The following is a 12,893-nucleotide window of genomic DNA, read 5'->3' on the forward strand; positions in this document are numbered from 1 at the left end:
TAATCAGATGACCGTGAATTCTAATAGGTATCCCAAATCCTATATCAGCAACATATTCTTAGGTCTCTGGGAAGGTCCCTGGGAAAATCCCTACGTCTCCCACTTCATATGTGTGTTTATATATTAGAGAGAGAGAGAAAGGTGATGTTAAAGGAGAAGGTAGGAAGAGGGAGATGGAAAATAACAGAGTTGAGTGAAGTGAAGAAGGAAAAATCATGGTTCTAAGATCACTACCATCAGGGAATCAATTCCCAGGGACCATGGTCTGGGTCTTTGCCGTTTCTCGGGGAGTGTTATAATCTAGGAGGTTCACAAATTTCTTAGGTCAGCTACAACATTTCTGTTCTATTGAGTTCATTGAGTTTGATGCCAAGTTTATGATTTTAACACATCCTGCTGTAATTATAGCAAGCATTTTTGAGTACATTCTGCATGAAGAGCACTGTTCTAAATGTATCACATGCATTCAATGCTTTAATCCCCCAACTTTCCATAACAAGGTAATAATATTATTCTCATTTTACAGAGGAGCAAGTGAGGTATCTTAAGTGCCCAAGGCTATGCAAGTAGTCACTTGTTGAGCTTGGAATCCAACTCAAGCCTTTGGTTCAAAAGCCCCAGCTCTTGATCAGTACTCCATCTGTGCCCATAGAATGAAAGCTCCAAGAAGGAAGGGGATGGATATCTTATTTTCTGTTCTGTTGCCAGGGCCAAGAATAACAACTGGAACATGGGTGAATAAGTGAACACATTTACACTCATGTCCTTTGAAGGAAATTCTCATCGGCCCCTGGAAATCTGACGCACTCTGGGACAAGAATGGGGCAGACTGACACTTGAAACAGAAAATTTGTCTCAATTTTGACACAGTCTCCAGAAAAAAAAAAGGCACATGGCTATAATGTACACATCACACCATATCTCAGTCTCTGCTAATTTTTATGCCATTTATTTCCAGCTGAGTCAAGTACAGCATGAGGAGGGAGAACCAGAGCAGCGTGTCTGAGTTCCTCCTCCTGGGGCTCCCCATCCAGCCAGAGCAGCAGGCTGTGTTCTTTGCCCTGTTCCTGGGCATGTACCTGACCAAGGTGCTGGGGAATCTGCTCATCATCCTGCTCATCAGGCTGGACCCTCGCCTCCACACCCCCATGTACTTCTTCCTCAGCCACTTGGCCTTCTCTGATGTCTCTTTCTCATGTGTCACCCTCCCAAAAATGCTCCTAAACATGCAGACGCAGCAACAATCCATCTCCTATGTGGGGTGCATTACTCAGATGTATTTTTTCTTACTTTTCATTTGTCTTGACAATTTGCTTCTTGCGGTGATGGCCTATGACAGGTATGTGGCCATTTGTCAGCCTCTCCACTACAGAACCATCATGAGAGATGGCTTCTGTGTCTTACTGGTAGTTGGATCCTGGTTCTTCTCTTGTGTCCACGCACTGTTGCACACTCTCCTTCTGTCCCGCCTGTCCTTCTGTGCTGACAATACCATCCCCCACTTCTTTTGTGACTTTACTGCTGTTTTGAAGTTGACTTGCTCAGACACCTCCATCAATGAATTAGTTATCTTTATTGAGGGGGGCCTGCTTACCTCCTTCCCACTGCATGCTATTTTGGGCTCATATGTCCATATTGTGGCCAGCATCCTGAGGGTCTCCTCCATGAAGAGAATCTGCAAAGCCTTGTCCACCTATGGCTGCCACCTCTTTGTGGTGTTTTTGTACTATGGGACTATTGCCATGACTTACTTCATCCCTTCAGCAAACAATTCCAATGTCAAAGGTATAATTGCTTCAGTTATTTATACTGTGGTGGCACCCATTTTAAACACTTTCATCTATAGCCTGAGGAACAGAGACATGAAATTGGCTCTGGGGATACTTTATAGGAGGGGGATTATTTTTGCCATGTAAGAGCTACCCACTCATGTTTTTAATTTTCCAAGTGACACTTCCAGAGATATGTCCTTGAAAAATTGTGCAGGCAACTGTGTAGATTGAAAATGGCCAATGCTTTGTTTGCAGCCTTTCCTTACAAGTGGGGAGTTTATTTCCCTACCCACTGAATCTGGGCAGGACTTGTGACTTAAAAATTTTGACTAGAAGTTTCAGTGAAAGTGATGTGGTGAGAGTTCCAAGCCTAGGTAGACTGTGTTCCTGCTGCTTTCAGAATTTTGTGACCACCATGTGAACTACTCCAGGATGGGCTGTGTGAAACTCTAGTTCCACATGGCAAACCAAGCTTCTCCAGCAAACAATCACCAGCTCCCTGGTGACCTGGTAGGTGATTGCAGAGGCATGAGTGAGCCCTTGATGAGATCAGCTGAAGCCAGACAAAAAGCACCATCTACCTGATCACAGTTCCAGCCCCAATTTCCAGCCCATGGAAATGTCATACATAGAAGTGGTTGTTGTGTAAGCCACGAAGTTTGGGGATGGTTTGTTATGCAGCAAAATCTAACTGATATATTTACTGCCCTTGTCTCTGGTACCCTCAGACTTTCCTTGATTTTCATGGTCCCTCCCCCTTTTTAGTCTTCTGCTTTGATTGTCCTTGTTTCTGCCTATTTTTCTAGAACCCACCGACTTTCAAACCTCCAATAGGTCATGACCTCCATGACCTATTGTCTTAACTTTAGGTATATCTCTTGTACCTCATTAGTATCTAATAATCCTTCAAATCTGGCATTGCCAGAAACACTAACTTTTGTCAAGTTGATATCCTATGAGGAAATAATTATTATGTGTTTCCTCTTTGAGACACAATCTTAGACTATGATTAGAGTTGTGAATAATATTGCATTTTGTATCAGTAATACCTCCTTACTCCTTAATTTACTGAAACTAAGCTAAAAAGATAAGAATTTTCAAATGTGATATTTTCTTTTTCTTTAAACTATGATTTTGTGTTCCCAATGTGGCTCAGTGGTTAACAAATCTGTCTAGAAATCACGAGGTTGTGGGCTCGATCCCTGGCCTTCCTCAATGGTTTAAGGATCCGGTGTTGCTGTGAGCTGTGGTGTAGGTTGCAGACATGGCTTGGATCCTATGTTGCTGTGACTCTGGCCTAGGTCAGCAACTAAAGCTCCAATTCAACCCCTAGCCTAGGAACTACCATATGCAGTGGAAGCAGCACAAGAAATGGCAAAAAGACAAAAAAAAAACCCAAAATCAAAAAACAAAACTATGATTCCATAGAGTTTAGTTAGTATCAAGGATGGTGGAATATTGTTTTTGATAAATAAAAAGTCATCAAAGTAGCTAAGATGAAATTTAATGATAATCCATATTATATATATACATATGTAATTAAGATAGCAAGGAAGTTTTTTTGTTTCTTTGTTCCTTGTCTATCATTTTCGGTAGGTGTACAATGTAATGTTACTTAAGTTGTGATGTTGAGATTGTTCTCATTTTTAATGCAGTTGCTAGTTATATGTTGTATCTGATTGTTTCCTAAAATCTAAATATATTGCAAAGTTTTTGGCTTTATTATTCATTCTTAAACTTGTTTCTGCCTGTGACAAAAATCCAGTGGAGAAGCATAGATCATTGAACCCCATTTCCAAATTCTCTGCTGCAATGTAGGATGTATTTCCAATTGGGTCTTTCTTTGTGAGGACATCCTACTTATGCCTGCTTAATTTTAGATTATTAAAATTAGTTACCTGTTGCTTCACAAACAGCAAGAACTGATTTTCAGAAAAGACAATGCTAAATGTATATATAAGTAATTCCTTCTGACAAGCATTTATTATGTGTCTACTGAGTTTATGGAAATTTGTAGAAGTGAACAAATGAGACAAAAATATTTTTCCTTTGTAGAGTATATCAGTAGGGAGAGAATAAAAATAAACACAATATGCATGTAAATGTCATGGTGTTTAATTGCTATAAAAAGCAGCAGTGTGAAGACATCAGGAATGAGGGGGGTAGCTTGCAATTTTAAGTAGTGTGGTGAGGATTGGTCTCTTCGAGAAGGTGATATTTGAAAGAATTGAAGGCACCAAGGAACAGAGCCATGGGGATATTTGCAGGAAAATGATTCCACGGCCAGGAAACAGCAACTGCAAAACTCAGAGATGTGACACTGTCAGTTACACTCCAGGAAATAAATAAGCAGGTGTGATGGGAGGCAGAGAGAAGAAGAGCAGTGTGAATCATTTCACCACCAACAGGGAATGAGATCCCTAAATCTTTACAATTTGAATCTTACTGTGAATTATGATGTGTGTAGCCCTTGGTAGCTCTTCATCAGAAGAGGAACATGATTCAGCTTTAGAGGGGGTGACACTGACTGCCTGTAGAGAAGGTGGCTTGGTGGAAGCAGAAACACCACCTAGGAGCTCTAGCAACTGTGCCATTAAAAGATCGATAGGCTATGATGATAGCAGAGGAAGTAGTCAATATTTGGAGAAAACTGTATTTGGTTTTAAGTCTGAACCAACAAGAGCTCCTGACACATTGAGAGAAATGTGAGAGAAAAGATAGGAATCAAGGATTCCTATATTTTTATTTGAACCGATGGAGCTGTCACTAACTACAGTGGTCATGAAATAAATGGTGTCTGCCTGTGTGAGCAGCTGAGGGTGATGAGTCTGTAAACCACAATGAGAAAATACCCAGTGTTTACTGAAGATTTACAAAATCCCAGGTAATGTTCTAAGTGCATTATGTGAAGTAATTTATACAGCTTTTTCAACTACTTTATGTTGGGGAGGGCGTTTACTGTTATTCATACTGCGTAATTTTTTTTCTTAGGCTGCAGCCATGGCATAAAGTATTTCCTGGGTCAGGGATTGGACCTTCACCACAGCAGTGACAATGCCAGATCCTTAACTGTCAGGCCACCAGGGAACTCCCTCATACTGAGCAATTTTAATGATGGAAATGGTGACTGGTGGCTTATCTAAACCAGAAGCACTGATGGAAAAACACTAGCAAATACAACCCAGAGACATGGTCAATAGATAAACATTAAAGTGTTTTCAGATACTCCATTATTTCCCCTCATGACCCAGGTGCCCAGCTCTGGACACCCTGTTGCCTTTGATAGTTTCTGGTCAATCAGGATAGCCAGACTTTTCTGTTATTTTTTTTCTCTCTCTCTTGATGTGTCCTGTTTTTGCCATTTCAGTGATTGAAGTCTATTTTCTGTTATTTCAAAATATTTTTGTATATGTCTAGAAAACTCTCAAGCTAAACTAAGTGTATCTGAGACATTTTTAGATATCATGTAATGGAGGAGAAAGCACTTGATCTTATAGCCATACCTGTAAGGCCCAAGGATACTAGCTGTAATCTTAAAGTAAAGCATCACATTCTCTTTCATATAGGAATTTTTAAAATCCATACTTATTTATAAGATTTAACTGGACCTTAAGATAGCCAACATTAGCTACTGTCACTGAGAGGTTCCAGATCCTCAAATAGAGAGAAAGGATTTCCAGAAAGTTTCATGAGACTGATGTTTTGGATAATATTATTTTATAGAGCTATACAGAACCTGTTTCTTTTTGTTTGATTGTTTTGGTCACTTAATTGCCACACCTGTGGCATATGGAAGTTCCCAGGCTGTGGCCAGCCTATACCACAGCCACAGCAATGTGGGATCCAAGCCATGGCTGCTACACCATAGCTCATGGCAACACCAAATCCTTAACCCAATGAATGAGGCTGGGGATCAAACCCATATCCTCATGGATACTAGTAGGGTTTGTTACCACTGAGCCACAATGGGAGCTCCCAGAACCTGTTTCTTGATTTACTTAAGTATAGCCAAGATGTTTTTCCTCCACAATCATTACAATTAAGTGAGGACAATTGGTACCTACCACTTACCACAGCAATACGTTTGTGTCTCCTTAATAGTTCTTGCTAGAATTATTCTTATGTAATCAAGTGACCTTCTTGTAATTAGTGCACTAAAAAAAGAATGGGTCTTTGGAAATATTCATCTTTTTCCCCAGTATTCAAAACAAATCCTCATTACCTCACGTGTGATTAATAGCCGTATGTGGTAACTTACCGAGAAGGCACTCAGACACATATCCTTGCCATTTATTGTTCTTTCCTGTGTGCAGAATACATATGTCTAGGGACCAAGATGTGGAAGTAGGTTTGAGCTCTCTACAACAGCTCTGTGGGCTGTTGACATGAGACATGAAGATACACTTAGTGCTTATTCCTATGAATCTTTTTAAAAACATCTTTAGACCAGTTTTGGGTTGACAGCAAAACTGAGAAGAATATACAGAGATTTCCCATATATTCCCTGCCCCCACAGTTGCAAAGCCTCTCCCACCGTCAACATCACTTACAGGAGTGGTGCATTTGTCACCACTGATGAACCTACACTGAAAAACTACATCACCCAAAGCCCCTAGTTTATCTTATAGCTCACTCTGGATGTTGTACATTTTAGGGGTTTGGGGAAATATATAGTGACATGTATCCATCATTATAATAACATTCAGAGTATATTCACTGTCTTGGAAATTCTCTGTGATCCACCTATTCATCCTTGCCCCTGTCATAACTACTACAATTTTACTGTCTCTGTAATTTTGCCTTTTCCAGAGTGTCATGTGTTGGAATCATACAGTATGTAGCCTTTTCAGACTGACTACTTTCAGTTAGTAATATGCATTTAAGATTTTTACATGTCTTATCATGACTTGATAGCTCATTTCTTTTTAGTGTTGAGTAATATTTCAGTGACTGGATGTGTCACAGTTTACAGATCCATTCACCTACTGAAGGACGTCTTGATTGCTTACCATTTTCAGCAATTATGGGTACAGGTGCTATAAACATCTGTGTGTAGGTTTCTGTGTAGACACAGCTTTCAATTCCTTTGGGAAAATACTGAGGTGTGTGATCGCTGAAGTGTATAGCAAGTGTATGTGTTTAATTTTGTAAGAAACTAGCAAACATTTTCCAAAGCTATTGTACCATTTTACATTACCACTAGCAATATACGAGAGTTTCCATTGCTCTACATCCTCATCATCATTTGGTGTTGTCAATGGTTCAGATTTTGGTCATTCTAATAGATGTGTAGTGGTATCTCATTAAGGTTTTAATTTGTACTTCCCTTATGATATATGATGTGGATCTGCTTTCATTTGTTTCTTTGTAATCTGTATATTTTCCTGATGATTGTCTGTTAAGATCTTTGAGCCACTTAAAATCAGGCTGATTTTTAAAAATTTCTTTATCTTCTTACTATTTATGTATTTATTTTCTACTGTACAGCATGTTTACCCAGTTACACATATATGTGTACATTCTTTTTTCTCTCATTACACATTCCATCAGAAGAGAATAGAGAAGGTTCCCAGTGCTACACAGCAGGATCTCACTGCTAATATATTCCAAATGAAATAGTCTGCACCTATTAACCCCAAGCTCTCAGTCCATCCCACTATCTACCCTTCCCCCTTTGGCAACCACAAGTTTAGTCTGCAAGTCCATGATTTTCTTTTCTGTCAAAAGTTTCCTTTGTGCCATGTATTAGATTCCAGATATAACTGATATAATATGGTATTTGTCTTTATCTTTCTGACTTACTTCACTCAGCATGAGTCTCTAGTTCCATCCATGTTGCTGCAAATGGCATTACATCATTCTTTTTTATGGCTGAGTAGTATTCCATTGTGTATATACACCATGTCTTCCTAATCCAATCATTGGTCAAGGGACATTTGGATTGTTTGCATGTCTTGGCTATTGTGAATAGTGCTGCAATGAACATGTGGGTGCATGTGTCTTTTAAAGTAGAGTTTTGTCTGGATAGAGGCCCAAGAGAGGGATTTCTGGGTCATATGGTAGTTCTATGTATAGATTTCTAAGGTACCTCCATACTGTTCTCCATAGTGGCTGTACCAGTTGACATTCCCACCAACAGTGCAGGAGGGTTCCCTTTTCTCCACATCCTATCCAGGATTTGTTCTTTGTGGATTATTAATGATGGCCATTCTGACTGGTGTGTGGTGGTATCTCATGGTAGTTTTGATTTGTATTTCTCTAATAATCAGGCATGTTGAGCATTGTTTCAAGTGATTATTGGACATCTGTACATCTTGCTTGGAGAAATGTATTTTCATGTCTTTTGCCCATTATTCCATTGGGTTGTTAGCTTTTTTGCTGTTGAGTTGTGTAACTTGCTTGTATATTTTAGAGATTAGGCCCTTGTCAGTTTCATCCTTTGAAATTATTTTCTCCAACTCTATAAGTTGTTTTTGTTTTCTTTTTGGTTTCCTTTGCTGTGCAAAAGCTTGTCAGTTTGATGAGGTCCCATTGGTTTATTTTTGCTCTTATTTCTGTTGCTTTTGGAGATTGACTGGAGAAAAATTTGTAAAGTTGATGTCAGAGAATGTTTTGCCTATGTTCTCTTCCCAGAGTTTGATGGTGTATTGTCTTATATGTAAGTTTTTCAGCCATTTTGAGTTTATTTTTTATTTTATTTTTAAAATTTAGTTTAATTTAATTTATTTATTTTTCCACTGTATAGCAAGGGGGTCAGGTTATCCTTACATGTATACATTTTTACCCCACCCTTTGTTCTGTTGCAATATGAGTATCTAGACATAGTTCTCAGTGCTACTCAGCAGGATCTCCTTGTAAATCTATTCTAAGTTGTGTCTGATAAGCCCAAGCTCCCGATTCCTCCGACTCCCTCCCTCTCCATCAGGCAGCCACAAGTCTATTCTCCAAGTCCATGATTTTCTTTTCTGAGGAGATGTTCATTTGTGCTGGATATTAGATTCCAGTTATAAGTGATATCATGTGATATTTGTCTTTTTCTTACTGACTCATTTCACTCAGGATGAGAGTCTCTAGTTCCATCCATGTTGCTGCAAATGGCATGATGTCATTTTTAATGGCTGAGTAGTATTCCACTGTGTATGTATACCACTTCTTCCGAATCCAATCCTCTGTTGATGGACATTTGGGTTGTTTCCATGTCCTGGCTATTGTGAATAGTGCTGCAATGAACATGCGGGTGCATGTGTCTCTTTTAAGTAGAGTTTTGTCTGGATAGATGTCCAAGAGTGGGATTGCAGGGTCATATGGAAGTTCTATGTATAGATTTCTAAGGTATCAAAAAATGGTTCTCCATAGTGGCTGTACCGCTTCCATTCCCACCAACAGTGCAGGAGGGTTCCCTTTTCTCCACACCCATTCCAGCCCTTGTTATTTGTGGACATCTTAATGATGGCCATTCTGACTGGTGTGGGGTGGTATCTCGTGGTAGTATTGCTTTGCATTTCTCTTATATTCAGCGATTTTGAGCATTTTTTCATGTGTTTGCTGGTCGTCTGTATTATTATGTGTCTTGGTGTGGGTCTATTTGGGTTCACCTTGTTTGGGGCCTTCTGTGCTTCCTTATCTTGAACTCAGTGTCCGTTATATTTGGGATGTTTCCAGTGATAATTTCTTCAAATATATTTTCCATTTCCTTATCTTTTTCTACTCCTTCTGTAATTCTTATTAAGTGTAGATTGGCCCACTTTATATTATCCCATAGGTCTCTTATATTGCTTTCCTGTTTTTTGATTTGGGATTTGGTTTTCTGTCTGTTGACCTGATTGTGTGATTTCCATTAATCTATCTTCCACATCACTAATTCATTCTTCTGCATTATTCATTCTGATTTTTACTGCCCTTAGTTCAGTTTGTATCTCTGCCAATGAATTTTCTAGTTTTTCTTGGCTCCTTAAATTTTCTAGTTCTTTAATGAGGGTGTCTGCATTACTGTTCATATCTTCTCTTAATTCCTTCCGTATTTTCACTATTTCTCTTTTGAACTCCAGGTCTGTCAGACTGCAGAGATCTGTTTCATTGTTGACTGCTTTAGGTGTGTTCTCCTGTTGGTTTGACTGGGGGTGGTTCTTCATCTTCTTCATCTGCTTGTTGTTTTCTTTTTCCTGGTGGAGTTGTACTCTCTGTGGCCAGGCAGTGTTTTCCTTGTCACTGCCGTGGAATGTTTTCTGAGGGCTGGAATTGTTGGTCAGTTTTTTTTGAGGCAGTGTGGCTTTTCTGGAGTGTTGGCAGGGCTAACAGAGTCTCTCTGAAGCAAAGGAGGAGGTCATTAGGGCAGACAGGACTGGGAGATCCACACCACGATGGGAGCATATTTCACCCAGCCAGGCAGAACTTTCTCTGGTGTTTTTAGGCTGTGGGGTTCTTACAGGGTGTTGTCGGCATCGGGCAGCTGTTCCGCAGGAGTGCAGCACCTATAAGGTCTGGAGCAGCTATCTGGGTCACTGAGAACCCAAGAGTCTCTTCTCTAGTGTAGCCTGACTCAGAAGGACTGCCTTAGAATGTAGGCAGATCTTTACATGGCCGGCCAAGCTTGTCCTAGGTTTTCTGGGCTGCAGGGGCTCTTGCAGGGGCCTGGCAGTGCTGGGCAGTTGTTGTCTTGGAGTGCAGCACCCCCAAGGGCTGGAACAGCTAGCTGGGCTGCTGCAAACCCAAGAAGCTCTTCCCCAGGGCAGCCTGAGGCAGAAGGACTGAATGAGAATTAGGCAGATTTTTTCACAGCCCGGCCAAGCTTGTTCTAGCTTTTTCCAGGCTGCAGGAGCACTTCCAGGGGGTTGGCAGAGCTGAGCAGCTATTCTGCAGGAGTGTGGCACCCCCAGAGTGCTGGAGAAGCTAGCTGGGCCACTGTGAACCCAAGAGGTTCTTCCCCAGGGCAGCCCAACTCAGAAGGACTTTCTGAGAATTAGGCAGATCTTTTCACTGCCCAGCCAAGCTTGTTCTAGATTTTCTGGTGTGCAGGGTTTCCTGCAGAGGGCTGGTGATCCTGGGCAGCTGTTCTGCAAGAGTGTGGCACCCCAGAAGGCTGGAACAGCTAGCTGGGCCTCTGCAAACCCAAGAGGCTCTTCCTCAGGGTAGCCCAACTAGGAAGGACTTTCCTAGAATTAGGCAGATCTTTTCATGGCCCAGCCAAGCTGTTATAGCTTTTCTGGGCTGCAGGCCTTTTCCCAGGGCCTGGCGGTGTTTGGTGCCTCTCCACGGGGGTGTAGCCCCTCCAAAGGGCAAGCAGTCCAGGGCAGGGACAGACCCTGTGGTGGTAGGCTTCTGGCAATTGTTGAGGTCAGCCCTCCCGGGTGCAGGCAACCCCAGGTCCAGTGAGTGTAAGGGGTTTGGGGGGTGGGGATGCACTGGGAAGCACAGCTTTCTGATAGCTGGTGGGCCAGTAAGCTAGCTGTGGAGTGGGGAGTATTCTATGTGGGCCCACCCCTTCTTCTCTCCCCTCCCCAACACTGGCACTGACCCAGCTCTTCTCCCAGGTTCCCTCTGATGTGGCTTTCCACTTCCTTGCCCTTAGCATATTGCTCCCACCCCCTGCAACACTCTGCTTGCTTTCTAGTCTCCCAGGCAGTCTCTGCCCCGTCAAGCTTGACAGACTGGTTTCTAGACCTCCCAAGCAGTCTCCACTCTGCCCCACCCCCCCAGCCCTTTCCCAGTGACTAACCTCCCAGCTCCCACCCAGGCATCTCAATTTTTGGTGACTGTGCCCATAGTTCAGATGATCTGTTCGGTTCTTGCTCTGCTTTTCAGAACTCCAACTTACTGCTACACTCTTCTCTGCATCTGGAGATTCCTCCAGTACGGTTGATATTTCTGTCGAGTAGATGACTTTCCAGGGTGCGGGATCCCTTTCTCCTCTTCAGTTCCCTTTCAGGAGCATCTGTCCAGCTCAGATTCCCCTTCTCTCACTCTCCTCTTTTCTCTTGTTTTACTTAGTAATGCCACGAACTTCTTGCCGTTATTGGAGTTTAGGGTCTTCCACAGTGATTGGTTGCTGTTCTGTGTGAGTCATTTATCTTGTAGATGTGTTTTCTTTAGTGTGTTTGTGGGAGAGGATGAGTGTGTCCCCCTACTCTTCCACCATCTTGACTCCTCCCCATTTTGAGTTTATTTTGGTGCATGGTGTGAGTTTGTGTTTTAGTTTCATTGATTTTCATGTATCTGTCCAGTTTTCCCAGCAATAATTACTGAAAAGACTGTCTTTTTCCCATTTTATGTTCTTGCATCCTTTATCAAAGATTTATTTACAATAGGTGTCTGGGTTTATTTATGGGTTCTCTTCTGTTCCATTGTTTTGTCTTTCTGTTTTGGTACCAGTACTGCACTGTCTTAATGACTTGGCTTTGTAATATTGCCTGAAGTCTGACAGAGAGAGATGCCTCCTGCTTGGTTTTTGTTCTTCAGAATTGCTTTGACAATTCTGGGTCTTTTGTGATTCCATATAAATTTTTGGATTGTTTCTTCTAGTTCTGTGAAAATTGCATTGAATCTGTAGATTGCTTTGTGTAGTATGGCCATTTTCACAATATCAATTTTTCTAACTCAGGAGCATGGAATATCTTTCCATTTCTTTTCATCTTCTTTAATTTCCTTGATTAAAGTTTGATAATTCTTGGCATATAAGTCCTTTACCTCCTTGGTCAGGTGTATTCTGAGTATTTGATTTTGTGGGGTGCAATTTAAAATATATTGTATTTTTGCATTCCTTTTCTAATGTTTTATCATTAGTATACAGAAATGTGCCTGGTTTCTGAATGTTAGTCTTCTATCCTGCTACTTTGCTGAATTTGTTGTTCAGTTCATGTAGTTTTTGGGTTGAGTCCTTAGGGTTTTCTATGTATAGTATCATGTCATCTGCATACAGTGACAGTTTTGCCTCTTCTCTTCCTATTTGGATGCATTTTTTTTTGTTTGATTGCTGTGGCTAGGACTTCCATTAAAATGTTGAATTACAGTGATGAGAGTGTGCATCTTTGTGTTGTTCCATATTTTTGTGGGAAGGCTTTATAATCCATTGAGGATTATATTTGCTGTGGGTTTGCCATAAATGGCTTTGGTTTTGTATGTATG

General features: G+C 41.1%; 1 pseudogene; it reads left to right on the forward strand.

The window, feature by feature from the left end:
• The first annotated feature begins 974 nt into the window (after positions 1-974).
• The window catches only part of LOC106504197, a 30,091-nt pseudogene continuing 18,172 nt past the window's right edge, over positions 975-12,893 (forward strand).

The sequence above is a fragment of the Sus scrofa genome, unplaced genomic scaffold (assembly GCF_000003025.6).
Source record: "Sus scrofa isolate TJ Tabasco breed Duroc unplaced genomic scaffold, Sscrofa11.1 Contig59, whole genome shotgun sequence".
Taxonomy (NCBI): domain Eukaryota; kingdom Metazoa; phylum Chordata; class Mammalia; order Artiodactyla; family Suidae; genus Sus; species Sus scrofa.